The 14251-nt window shown below is 37.1% G+C and overlaps 1 long non-coding RNA gene across 1 annotated transcript; it reads left to right on the top strand.

Moving 5' to 3' along the window:
- The first annotated feature begins 3991 nt into the window (after positions 1 to 3991).
- On the top strand, positions 3992 to 13997 carry LOC127851321 (uncharacterized). The gene is made up of 3 exons (XR_008035729.1): positions 3992 to 4163; positions 12760 to 12842; positions 13885 to 13997. It is a non-coding gene; the product is annotated as an uncharacterized LOC127851321 (long non-coding RNA).
- Positions 13998 to 14251: the final 254 nt, after the last annotated feature.

Genomic DNA, 14251 nt, shown 5'->3' with positions numbered 1-14251 from the left:
ACTTATTTGACATTATGCTCTAGATAGAATTATATAATATTTTACAATAAGAAACACGAATACAGATAAAGTACAGGCATGATTAAGACGTTCCCGCTAAAACAAGGCAGCGGCGTTGGGACAGGATAACGTCCTCACGTGACCAACTCAACGTCCACAAAGCTATTTTTAAAGTTTCCATCGGCAGTTCCAACCTCCGCGTAGAGATTTGACTGGAACCAGCAAAGCTGGATCAAATCCCTGAATCATAACCAAGCACGTGATTATAAGTTTAACCTAGCCACGTGGTATTATAATTTTACTGTTGTTATTTTTACTTTTTATAATTTAGGTAATTCATTTTTATTATGAACCTAAACTTATACACTTTTTTCAAAATATTAAAGAAAATAATACTACTTTTCAGTTAATAATACTTTAACAAAAAATAAAATCCTACCAAATTTGGTAGGATTTTCTTGTGATGGCAGAGATTGTATGTGATAGCAAGTAACGACAATTCTGCGTCGAGATTGCCGCAGTAAGTCGGGTGGACGAAACAAAAGAGAATCAATGTGGCGAAGACGATCGACAAATTGGAAATGCGAGTTCAAATCTGGCGTTAAAATGGACGCGTTAGATGGAGACATCAGACTCAGTTGAAGGAGATCGGAATAATTGGCGGGACAATTTAAAAGCAGATTAACGCTCGCTCCAGACCTACTTTGACAAACACGATCCACCACGGTAACAGACTAACACGCAAACATGTCGGCTATGCGGCTGCTTTGTTATTGAGCGCCAACGTTTCGGTGACGTTACAGTTCAGCCAATGGCGTACAAATGGACTCCAAATAGTGCTTGTCATGGAAAGTCAAACTCATTCAACAATGCAACAGCTACGGGACTGTTATCAAGCGAATTATTCTAAAGATTATCAACAGCTGGTGCTGGTCCATCAGCAACAATAAAATGAGGCGGATATGTGTTGATCCCTATGCGAATACGAACGAGTTCGGTGTTCGGCGACCACAGCCACTAAAATAATTTCAGACATGATTTTTCCTGTACAAGATCGAGGAATGTTCATTTACATAATTTGGAAAGTTCATAACTCAATGCTATTATGTTAACTTGGAAAGTGTACACATTGCTGGTATGTCTAGTTTTGTATTATTTGTATGTTAATGCATTCAAAAAGTATATACAAGTTATATGATTAAAATATTATATGCGTATTTTCAGTTTTGTATCAGTGCCGAGAGATTGAATTTGTTACTCAATATATTTCAGTTTGTTCTTATTTTTATTCATCATTGTTTGTCAACGCATAAGACATAAGTTTTTCTTGCAAATTATTTATGGAATGTTGCATCGATGATACAAAGTCCCTTTGTTTTTCTTAAATTCATGTGCCAACTCACGAAATCAACGATAACTCATCTCACAAGAATAAAAATGGTTTTACAGTTTCTTACAATAAGTAAATACGATAGCACGTTAAAAGACGTATAATTAATAACAATCGACACATATGATTACGTTTAATTTTATGTACCGGTATGTTCATTTCCATGGAACATTTATATGTTTTTTTAAAGATATATTTATCGGTACAGTAACGATTATTTGGTTTGAACGTTAACTTCAGCCCTGATACAAAAAACGGGCCTAATGCTTGGTGTGGATGCACAGGCTAATATTTGTGGACACTTAACGCACATCCATTAAGTCCAGTTTCACAGAGAGAGGCTTAAACTATAACGGAGATCTTTGATAAGAAAGGGTCACAGTTTCAATGTCCGTTCTATAATATTCATTTGTTAAAACTATGAGTCGCGTTCTGAGAAAACTGGGCATTTGCATGTGCGTAAAGTATCGGCCCAGATTAGCCTGTGCAGTCCGTACAGGCTAATCAGGGACGAAACTTTCCACTTGTATGACATTTTTTGTTTAAATGAAGTCTCTTCTTCGCAAAATAATCATTTAGGCGGAAAGTGTCGTCCCTGATTAGCCTGTACGGACTGCATAGGCTTATCTTGGACGACACTTTACACACATGCATTACGAACATTTTTCTCAGAAATCGACTCCTATGTTCTTTTATTTAATAAACTTTTCGCTTGGTCCTACTTTAAACTGTGGATATTGTTTGTACAAAGTTAAATGTATGGCAGATAGGGACGATGACGAAAATCATGAATATTCGCTGCACATTAATTTTCGTTGATTTCGTAAGGCGGAAAGTGTCGTGAGTTTTTAGCCTGTGCACAGGCTAATCTGGGATAACAATTTTTTAATAATGCATTAAGCCCGGTTTTCTCAGATCGTGTTTGTTGAATATTTCTATCTTCGTCTAAATGTTAGACACTTGGTTACTTGCTTAAAAGTTAAGCATCTCGTAGTTATTACATGATTTCTTACCTGCTGATGCAAGTAGAATTTTTCTATGTTTATAGTTGATTATGTCAGCGATTTTTTTCAAATTACATTTTTGAAGTATTATTCGGCTCCAAACATTAAATAAAAATGACTGTTTTTTCGTTGCATGTATTAAATGACGATGGTTGCTCTCTTCAATGCATACGTAGATATGTTGATCGCGTAAAACACGTCTTCTGATACCTCGTTCAAGCAATAGAATAACGATGGCCAATCCAATTATTGGATACCAAGTTCTGATCTTGATTGATTTTATCCCCGGTGAGTGCCGCTCTTGTTATTTATTTTCTGTTATTTGGTTTATTCTGTTCCCGTATTCTTTCAATTGGTATAGTTTTATAGATCACGTGATGAAGTGATTACTCACCTGATTTAGTTTTTATTTCTGTGAAATATCATATGGTCATTACCTGATAAATGTTAAACAAAAATGTATCTAAATATATATTTATAAATATGAATAATAAATATATAAATAAATATTTTAAAACCTCATATTTTGCTTTCTTGTTGATTTTCTTTCCACAACATTTGAGCAAGTGGAATGAGAAAGCACGTCAAAGGCAACTACCTAACTAACCGTGGACTGACTTTACATTACAATAAATATTCGCATTGAAATAACGCATGTTGATGGTGGGCATTAGTGTTGCGCCGAAATATCTCATCCTCATTTTGTTTAGAATGTACCACAATTTTCAGAATAGTGTATTCACTACATATGTATCACACTTATTTAATCGCCGATATACTTTGTGCGATGGCGAGATGAGACAACGCGGCGACATTCAAATGAAACAAGCGTTTGTAATCTTCAAAGCTCAACTTACCGGTTAATTTGTTTAAATATTGTATGTAATGTGTCATTCCAACTTATAAAATTACGTCACATATAAATCGCCTGTATGATAATCCTTGGTTAATTAAGTCTCGTTCTGGAACAAAAATGGGCTCAATGAATGTGCGTAAAGTGTCGTCCCAGAGAAGCATAAAGTGTCGTCCCAGAGAAGCATTCGAAATCCACACAGGCTAATCTTGGATGAGAATCTACGCATATGCGTTAAGCCCAGTTGTCGAAGAACGAGGCTTTACATATCGCTGTTCTAACTCAGCAAACAATACCCATTTTTGCCTAGCGTCCTGAAAAAAGGACATTGCAAACAGCGTAGACCCAGATGAGACGCCGCATAATGCGGCGTCTCATCTGGGTCTGCGCTGTTTGCTTAAATGAATTTCTTTATGAAATTTAATTAGTTACACGCTTTATAGCGAAGTTTATGCCATTTGACACAGACAAAAATTGTTGCTTATATGGGGGTAATCCAACCGAATAGTTTCACTAAATAACTTTTTGGTAACTCTACATTATTATTCAACTTATTTTTTTCAAAACGCACGTTTACACTTTTATATTAGAGTGTATGCTGCAATTACAGTAAATATTCGTATTGAAAGAACCGTGTTGCTGACGATATCCAGCGAGATAAGCAGGCTGCAACATATCATCCCCTAATGACTTGTGCTTAACCAGCCGAGAGAGCGTTATCCACACGTAAGCTCATTGTACAGGTTCACGTTATAAACTCAACACAGACAGGTATTTACTGGAATGCCTGTGGGAGACTGAATGTATTTTAAGGAATTTGGTGTAGAAAAACTCTGTGGCATCTTGAAGTCAATTTATGTTTAAGTTTCAATGTTGACTCTGTTGCAAAAGGAAATCGAACGCAATTCTCAAATGGGTAAGTTGAGTGATACAATATAGATACAATTGTTCCATCACAGAGCATTATAAGGCGTTAATGGATGGTTACATTTATTGGTTATAAATATCAGACCCAGTTGAAGAGGCTATACCTCGGGCTGCATAATCATAACTTGCGTTAGCAAGACAAAACGGTAAACAAAAAAGGATATTACACAGCTTATGACAATGTGTGCGAGTAAGTTGTTTTCGTTATTACGTATATTAATATGTGAATGAATATAATATTGCAAGTAACTACGTATATCGTAGCCTCGCTCTGGGAAAACGAACCTTATTGCATTTTGAAATGTGTTGTCCAAGATTAGACTCTGCAGTCCGCACAGGCCAATCAGGGACGACATTTACCGCGTTTATGGTATTTAGAGTTTAAAGGAAGACCTTTCTAAGCGAAAATTCAGTCTAGGTTGAAAGCGGCGTTCCTGATTAGCCTGCGTGTACTGCACATGCTATTCTGTGTCGCATAGGCATTAAGCCACATTTTCCCAAAGTGAGGCGCATATATACATGCAACAGGTATTAAGCTTCATAAATTACTAATTGTTTCAGGACTTACTCTGCCATTCGCAAAATAAGCCAAAGGCTTAAGCCGGGGGTGTCCTGCTTGTTACAATTCCATTAGTTTGTTTCCTTGATTCAAATATGATTCATGTCATTTTTGTAATATTCCTTTATTTTGTAATTTATCATACACCAATTTACTGTATATTTGGCATCGGTAAACGTCATCATTTGATGGCTATCTAAGTAAACTGTTTTTATACTTATGTATTACTGAGAGGGGCATCTAACTGTTTTCTAATAATATATGACCTTTCCACAAGATTATATGCTAAATTCTCACATAATGTGTATTATATTTATACATATCCCATGTTAAATTCAGACGGGGGAAGGGGGGGGGGGTTAGTTACCAAAATAATAACCATAACGTGCCACAACGTTAAGAAATATTATTTTGTCCGCACTAAACGATTTGTAAATTATTTAATACTATAACGATTTAAATCCATGTATTGTTTCAAACCACAATAAGAACGTTTCCTAGCAACGCGAACAAAAGACGAGTACACAACAGGGGTAGAAAGAATATAAATTAAATGTAACGACATTCGCAGCACATTCATTGTACATCAGGTGTGGTATACCAGAAGTGTCATTAAAGCCTATTAGAATGAGAATTATGTATGACCAATCCAATTAAATACTGTAAAAGCATTATATTCTTTAGCATACAAATTCTTAATTCTTGGTTTAAAAAAAGTATGTGGACACGTTCATGTGTTTGTTTCTGATTTGGAAAATTTCGGATGTGCTTGTGTTAAAGGGATCTTTTCACGCTTTGGTAAATTGACAAAATTGAAAAAAGTTGTTTCAGATTCGCAAATTTTCGTTTTAGTTATGATATTTGTGAGGAAACAGTAATACTGAACATTTACCATGTTCTAATATAGCCATTATATGCATCTTTTGACGATTATAAAACCTAAAAATTATAAAGCGTTGCAACGCGAAACGATTGAATAATTTGGAGAGTTCTGTTTTTGTCGTTAAATTTTGTGAAACTACGAAGATTGCTTATATAGGGTATAAAATACGTTAAGTATGTGTACTCGGCGGAATGGCTCAGTAGGCTAAAGCGTTTTTACTTCAGGACTCTGGCAGGACTCCAGGGGTCACTGGTTCGAAACCTGCTCGGGGCAATGTTCTTTTCCTTTTTAAAATTTTATTCTTGATTTTTTACTAGAGCTTTTACGATCCAATGTTTACATTTATCAATATAAAGCATTTAATGAATAAGTTAAAAAATGCCAAAATCTGTGAAAAGGCCCCTTTAAATACGTGGATCTGTCAAAATCAAAGAAAATTAATATCCGTCGAAAATTGATGATTAAACGGTATCTACCAACTAATGTCATATACATTTCAAAATTATAATAAATTTAGTTAATGAGAACCAACACATTTGAAAATTGTGTGTGTGTTCAAGGCCTAGGTAATTTTCTATGTTCTTTATTTTAAGATTATATTCATCAGTAATTATTTCTTGTTTTGAATTTAAACTTTAGTCATTACACAAATTAATGTAAAATCATTAATATTCGTTGGCATGAAAATTCGTGTTTTTTCCAGATAAAAAGACCTTTTCAGTTACGTAAATTCGTTGACTATTTGTACATAGCCATATGGATTGTTATCATGCATTTATATAGTCAACCACCACCATGTTGTTTTTGGCACGTCGGAATCCACGAGAACGTGCATTTTGCAGAATTTAGTTTAACCGCTAAATGTTGTATCCGAGTGTGATGATCAGGTAATTTTGCTAAATAATTATGTATGATTGAATTTTATTCAATACTGTGTATCAATTTTCAGATACGTGATATGATAATATTTAGTTTATTACCTAATACTTGTGGATATGAACTTTTTGTTGCTTATTTACATGTAGTTCAAATAAAAATGACATGAGTCCACTCGGTTAAGTATTGTCATAGAAACCAGTGTGGTCCTATTTATTTTGTCAATTTGTGAATATTCATGTGACACAATTGTATTGAAAACTATCAAGTATTGAACCTAGAGATTACTTTATTTCCGAATATAATACGTGTTATGGATATACATATGATTGTTTTAAAAAGGCATAATTATGTACTTCAAAAAATATATAAATGCCCCAACAACATAAAACAAACGAGTAAAAAATAGCAATAAATTAAAATACACAAATAGAACTTTAATATTAATAGATCTATCCATATAGATCTTAAACATGTACAGGCATATTTCTGTTTTACTAAGACTCGTATGATATGCCTGCAGTTGCATGCGTCGGTTGAGTAACTTAATGTTGATTTCATAGCCGAAATGATACTCGTGATTAATGACGCCTATATAATGTTTTCTAAACATCTTGTAATGATATGGACACAGCAGGTTATAGGTATCACAGTACTTGTGATGATATGGACACAGCAGGTTATAGGTATCACAGTACTTGTAATGATATGGACACAGCAGGTTATAGGTATCACAGTACTTGTAATGATATGGACACAGCAGGTTATAGGTATCACAGTACTTGTACTGATATGGACACAGCAGGTTATAGGTATCACAGTTCAGTATACGTCAGTTCTTTGGTATACGGTGTCGGGACAATCACTTCCGGGTTAATTCCTACTATGGCTCTACATATTAAACAGGAGTCTCCAGCCGACGGAATGCAGGCATGATTATACTGAGCAAAGTACTCACTATTTGGAAAATAGGCCATAGTCGACATGGCTTCACTTTTGAGGTTCTGTCCCAATTGGTATTGTTCAAATGTAACAGCGTCTCCAATCAAACGCAACTTGTTATAAATAATATTATTTCCAAATGACGTAACAGACTGTTCATTTACGTAAGCATCATTTGGGTAATGTTTCGTAAACGATACGTCATCGGTTTCGCTGGAACTCAACGTGGCGCTTGAATCGCAGTCTTCCGTCTTGCAAGAAACTGGCGTTGACGTTCGGTTCGGCATCCACGCTAGACCGTCACTGACTTCGACGTCCACGCATCTTAGACGCTTATTCCGTTGTTTTGGCATTATTTTGCAGACGTCGTCATCATCATCATCACGAGTGTTTTTCTTCGCGAGGCGGATATTGGATGTTAGATTTCTTCCTTTATCGGTACCCGTGGTTCTTGTGTCTGCTGGGAAAAAATTTGGAGACGTTTCACCGACGTCATTACTATCCGTATTTCTGGTCTTTGCGCGACGATTCTTAAACCAGATCAGAATGTTGTCACCGCTTAGACCCAGTTTGATTGCCAGGCGAACCCTCACTTGTACATCCGGGTATCGGGTTACCGAAAATACGGCTTCAAGAGCGTCCAGCTGCTCACGTGTGAATGTTGTCCGCTCACGACGCTGACCTGTCTTACCGGAAGTTCGAGTATATGTAAGCTTCATGATTCAAACTATGTCTGTAAAACTTTAAAAATTAAACAAACTAAGTTGGTTTTCGTTTTTTTAAATTTACAGTTATAAGCGTGGTTTATATTACTTTTTCCACGCATGCGCACTTACATACAAGAAGATCCAAAAGGATAAATGTCACACCTTTTCCAAACTTCACACCTCTCGTTGAGAACAACTTATATTTTAACTCTCTTTCAATTGTTTGTAACGCTTTGTGACGCTAACGAGTATATTACCATAGTTACTCAAAGCTGATAACTTAACATGTTTTACTCGATTCACTTTGATCTTAGTGATTAATTTGTTTGTGAAATTGGAAAGGATACATCTGAAGTTCTGTAAAAGGCTTTTAAGAGTTAAAACTAACACCTGTAATGCATGTGTTTATGGTGAGTTTGGAAGATATCTTCTCTTTATACATAGATGCATACGAATTATACAATATTGGTTTAAAATAGCAACCTCTGATAAAATAATAATCAAAACTGTATACAACATTGGAGTTTCAGATTATAACAGAGGCTGCCGAAATTGGATTTATACCATCAACAAATTATTGGATGATTACGGATTCAGTTATGTTTTTAACAGCGTTCATGATATTGATGTTACATTTTTTAAACCCATTCTTAAATCAAGAATTATTGATTCATATAAACAAAATTGGCACCGTACACTAGAAGATAGTTCAATGTTAGATATTTATAGAACAGTTAAGTCAAATCTTGAATATGAGATTTACCTAGACTTAGTTCCGAAAAATTTAAGGATTTATATATGCCGTTTAAGATTATCTGTTCACCCCCTACGTATACAGACTGGCAGATATAATGGAAACAATATTGCTAGACAAGAAAGATATTGTATTTGTTGTAATTCCTCGGATATTGAGGTCAAATTCATTTTGTATGTATTTGTTCAGCATTTGCTGATATAAGAAAGAAATACATTAAAAAATATTACTATAATAATCCATCATCATCATCATCATCATCATCATCATCATCATCATCATCATCATCATCATCATCATCATCATCATCATCATCATCATCATCATCATCATCATCATCATCATCATCATCTTCTTCTTCTTCTTCTTCTTCTTCTTCTTCTTCTTCTTCTTCTTCTTCTTCATCATCATCATCTTCTTCTTCTTCTTCTTCTTCTTCTTCTTCTTCTTCTTCTTCTTCATCTTCATCATCATTATCATCATCATCATCATCATCATCCAAATCCTCCTCATCATCATCACCATAATCCCCATCATCACTACTACCGCCATCATCATCATGAGCATCATCACCATCATCATTATAATTGAGCCAGGTTTTTTTTCACATATGATGTTGACATGTCGATCAAATCTATGTAAGTGTATCTTAACACTATATAGCAGTCTTCCGTGGAAGGCAAAACTTTATTGTGACATATATTAAGTATATCTGTCTATTATGTCTATTATGTCTTTATTTTCGTTTTCGCTTTAAGACATATCCTCGGCGAATAAGTTACACTGAAAAAGGTGATTATTATTATGTCAATGTGATTATTTTCCTTAGGAAATAACAACTATTTATCATCTATATATAATTACGTTATGTTACTTATCTTTGTAAATAATATAATGGCTGTATTGAGTTGTTTCATTTTTGATCTCTTGTATGTGTTTATACTCGATTGTACTAACTTGCTTATAATATATATTATATGTTATGCTCTTCATGAATGGAGGAAAATAGAAGTCTATCTATCTATCATCTTCATCATCATATTCTTCATAATCATCAACGCCAAAATTGATTTTAGGAGTTTTTTTTTGTAAAACTTTATTTCATTCCGTTAACAAGCTTAAATCAAAGCTCTGTAGGCGCTGAAGGCCTGGGGCTAGGTTTAGTGTGACGTAAAATGCATTTACGATGCTTTGTCCGAATTTCTAATTTTGTCCGAATTTATACGGATTGACACTAGCGGATGAGTGCAGAAGCTCAGAGACTGTAAGACAAGACAATAGTTGTGTATATACTACAGTGTACATAGACGGTGGAGGACAACACGATACTGGTTGTGGGAACGATAACCTTTTGTTCAACTCTACAGATCTGGAAGATGTTCGTCTACATAGGCGGTGAAGATATACAACAACAACATGGCCGCGAAAAACTGTTATTGTTGGCGTCAAATAAATCACCTTCTATAGCCTAAAATAGCTTTCTATTACATAATTAACAGATCAGGCCTTTGTAATGTGTATACAAAAGAAAATCCACTTAAGCCCAAGTCTCACTTTTGCCGGTATAGCCCCGGTCCATCCCGGTTTGCTAACGCCGGTCGACCGGCGAGGACCGGGATGATTCGTAGAAATTTGTTAACGCAGTCACACTATTTCCCGGTGCCGCCCCTGTTGAAGCCGATCAACAGCCAGGCAGAGTCCCGGTCAACCCGGACTGGCTACGGCTATTCCGGTGAAGCCCCAGCAGAGCCCGGTTGTCACCGGTAGTGCCCCGGTGAAAGCCGGCAGCGTCCCGGCATAGCCCGGGTTGTCGCCAGTAGTGCCCCGGTTGAGCCACGGTTAAAGCCGGCAGAGCCCCGGTTACCGTAACACTGCCGCCACTTACCGTGTCTATACCGGCATCAGATCCCGGCAGAGCCACGGCAACGCCCCGGTTTTACCCCGGTCGTCGCCGGTAATGCCCCGGCGGAGCCCCGGTGAATGCCGGTGGCGTTCCGTCAGAGCTCCTGTTTTCTTATATACTGTAGCTATACCGGGACTCTAACGGCATTCACCGGGGCGTTGTCGTAGCTCTGCCGGGGTCTGTATGGGCCCCGGTGGAGCTACGGTGCCGTCCCGGTTGTTCGCGGTGCCGTCCCGGTTGTTCCCGGTACCGCGCCGGTCACTGCCGGTCCTTCCCGGTGACTTCCGTTCATCACGGAGGTATTAAACATTTTAATACTTTCCCGGAGGAGCCCCGGTTTCCCCGGCTCAACGCGGTCGTCCCCGATGGAGCCCCGGTTCATCCCGGTAGAGTCCCGGTTCATCTCGGTAGATCCCGGATCACGCAAAGGGGCTCCGCCGGCATCATAGTGAGACTGGGCCTTTACCCTGATAAAGAACGGTGTACAGATTGTGTACGTTGTCTCACGTAGAACTTTTCGCGCTCGATTTGCGCGCTCGATCTGCGCAGTGAAATATCATATCCGGTAACTTCGTATATTTCCGAGAATGAGCATGAATATTTGTTGTTGTTTTTTCATTTTCTTTTTTCTTGAATGTCTCGTTAACGCAAAATAAAATAACAATATCTTAAAATATGTTTATAAATACCAAATGTAATGTCTTCAAAAATGTATAAAAAAAAACAACTTCTTACTGTCTCCATATCTTTTCGGCCTAGACCGTCAAGTGAGAAACTTATTCTCGCATGAATATGCAAACAAAAATAAAAAGGATGTCGTAGCGAATGCTAAAGCAATTTTGCTTCAATCATATTTTTTTACACGTTTTATGACACTGTCATGTTACATATTGATGTTCTGTATTTACAAGACGGGTTATTGAGATCTGCGAAGAACTTCTTTGATTGCACATAAATTACCGCCAAGTGGTAAATCGGAGTTTTGGGAATTCATTCATTCGTGGGTTTTGGCAGCCAGCCAATTCTCAGAAATTTGTATCATTACTATGGCCTTAGGGCTACGCCTGAGGCCAAAAACGATGTTAGAATGTCAGTGTTTTTATCAAGGATTCTGACCTATTGTATATAATTTATTATTCACACGCAGGGGACATACATTATTGTGCAGAGATATGCATCGATTTTAGAATAAAGTACAAACTAATGTGCCCCAATCTATGAAACATTTAAAGATGCCTTTGGGCCTTTAACCGTTAAACTAGAAAGCTCATTAAACTATTTACTTGAATCATTTAACATAGTTTCACATTTATTTTGAACTTTTTAAGTTACATGACCTTCTTTTAAGATTATATTAAACAGAACAGTAACGATTTTTTTACTTGTTTTGAACGTTACGTTCAGCCATCATACAATTGAGTCTCTCCCTGAACAAAACGACTAATCTTGTTGGACACTTAACGCACATCCATTAAGTCCAGTTTCCCAGAGAGAGGCTTAAACTATAACGGGGATCTTTGATAAGAAAGGGCACAGTTTCACTGTCCGTTCTATAATATTCATTTGTTAAAACTATGTTCTTCTGTTCAATATACTTTGTGGATATTGTTTGTACAAAGTTAAATGTATGGCAGATAGAACAATGATGTATAATCATCAATATTCGCGGCACATTAATTTTCGTTGCTTTCTTGAGGCGGAAAGTGCCGTGAGTTATTAGCCTGTGCACAGGCTCATCTGGGATAACAGTTAACGATCATGCATTTAGCCTGGTTTTCCCGGAGCGTGTTTATTGACTATTTCTGTCTTCGTCTATTGTTAGATTTCTTACCCGCTGATGCAAGTAGAATTTCTCTATGTTAATACATGTAGTTGATACCGTCAGCGAATTTTTGTTCTCAAATTACATTTTTAGATATATTTATCAGCCCCAAATGAAAATGACTGTTTATTCGTTGCAGGCATTAAATGACGATCACTATAACAACGATGACCAATCCAATCCATGGATACCAAGTTCTCATCTTGATTGTTTTTTTCCACGGTAAGTGCCGCTTGTTTTATTTATTTTTTGTTATTTTGGTTTATTCTGTTCCCGTATTCTTTCAATACATATGGATTTATAGGTCAAGTAATTTAGTTATTACTCACGTAATTTAGGTATTACTTCTGTGAAATATCATTTGGTCATTACCTGATATATGTTAAACAAAAATGTATCTAATCCATAGAAAGATATTAAAACCTAATATTTTGCTTTTTTGTTGATTTACTTTCCACAACATTTGAGCAAGTCGTATGAGAAAGCTCGTCAAAGGCAACGACCTAACTAACCGTGGACTGACTTATATAAATTGACAGTGGCTTAAAAGTGATAAATCTCATATAGTAAGTTTTTATAGGGGTATAACTTATCCAATATCTTAAAAAGTATTAGCCACACTTTCGTGAAAACCGGGCTTAATTCATGTGCGAAAAGTATCGTCGAAAAGAATCCACTATAGAGGGAAATTTTGGACTTCATAGTCTAATCTGGGACGACACTTTTACGCACATGCTTTAGCCCGATTTTGACAGAGCGCGACCGGTGTCAAATATTCACTGAATAATTCCTAATTTCGCTGTTGCTCTGACTGTCCCAGTCAGCCTTGCTCACTCACATGTTTCATGTCCAGCCTTGCTCACTCACATGTTTCATGTCCAGCCTTGCTCACTCACATGTTTCATGTCCAGGCTTGCTCACTTACATGTTTCATGTCCAGCCTTGCTCACTCACATGTTTCATGTCCAGTCTTGCTCACTCACATGTTTCATGTCCAGGCTTGCTCACTCACATGTTTCATGTCCAGCCTTGCTCACTCACATGTTTCATGTCCAGCCTTGCTCACTCACATGTTTCATGTCCAGCCTTGCTCACTCACATGTTTCATGTCCAGCCTTGCTCACTCACATGTTTCATGTCCTCAAGCCTTGCTCACTCACATGTTTCATGTCCAGCCTTGCTCACTCACATGTTTCATGTCCAGCCTTGCTCACTCACATGTTTCATGTCCAGCCTTGCTCACTCACATGTTTCATGTCCACAGTGGGCATCTTTGGGCTGCGATGCTGGAATTGCAAGTCCGAAACCTGCCGTGAAGACCCAACCTCGACCGACGAGGCTCAAAAACAAGACTGCGGTCAAGGACAGATATGTCAGGTGAGAAGAGACACATTCACAAGATACGTCTCGTTTTGGGAAAACCGGGCGTATTGCAAATGCGTAAAGTGTGATCCCAGATAAGCCTGTGCAGTCCGCACTGCTCTGGGAAAACCAGGCTTGATAAATATGCGTAAAGTGTCGTTCTAGATTAGCCTGAGCACTCAGCACAGACTAATCAGGGACGACACTTTATGCTTTGAAGGTAATATGCTTAAAGGAAGTCTTCCCTTAAGCGAAAAACCAGTTTAGGC

Source organism: Dreissena polymorpha, chromosome 11 (genome assembly GCF_020536995.1).
Source record: "Dreissena polymorpha isolate Duluth1 chromosome 11, UMN_Dpol_1.0, whole genome shotgun sequence".
Taxonomy (NCBI): domain Eukaryota; kingdom Metazoa; phylum Mollusca; class Bivalvia; order Myida; family Dreissenidae; genus Dreissena; species Dreissena polymorpha.
This window is presented reverse-complemented; position numbering and strand designations above follow the sequence as displayed.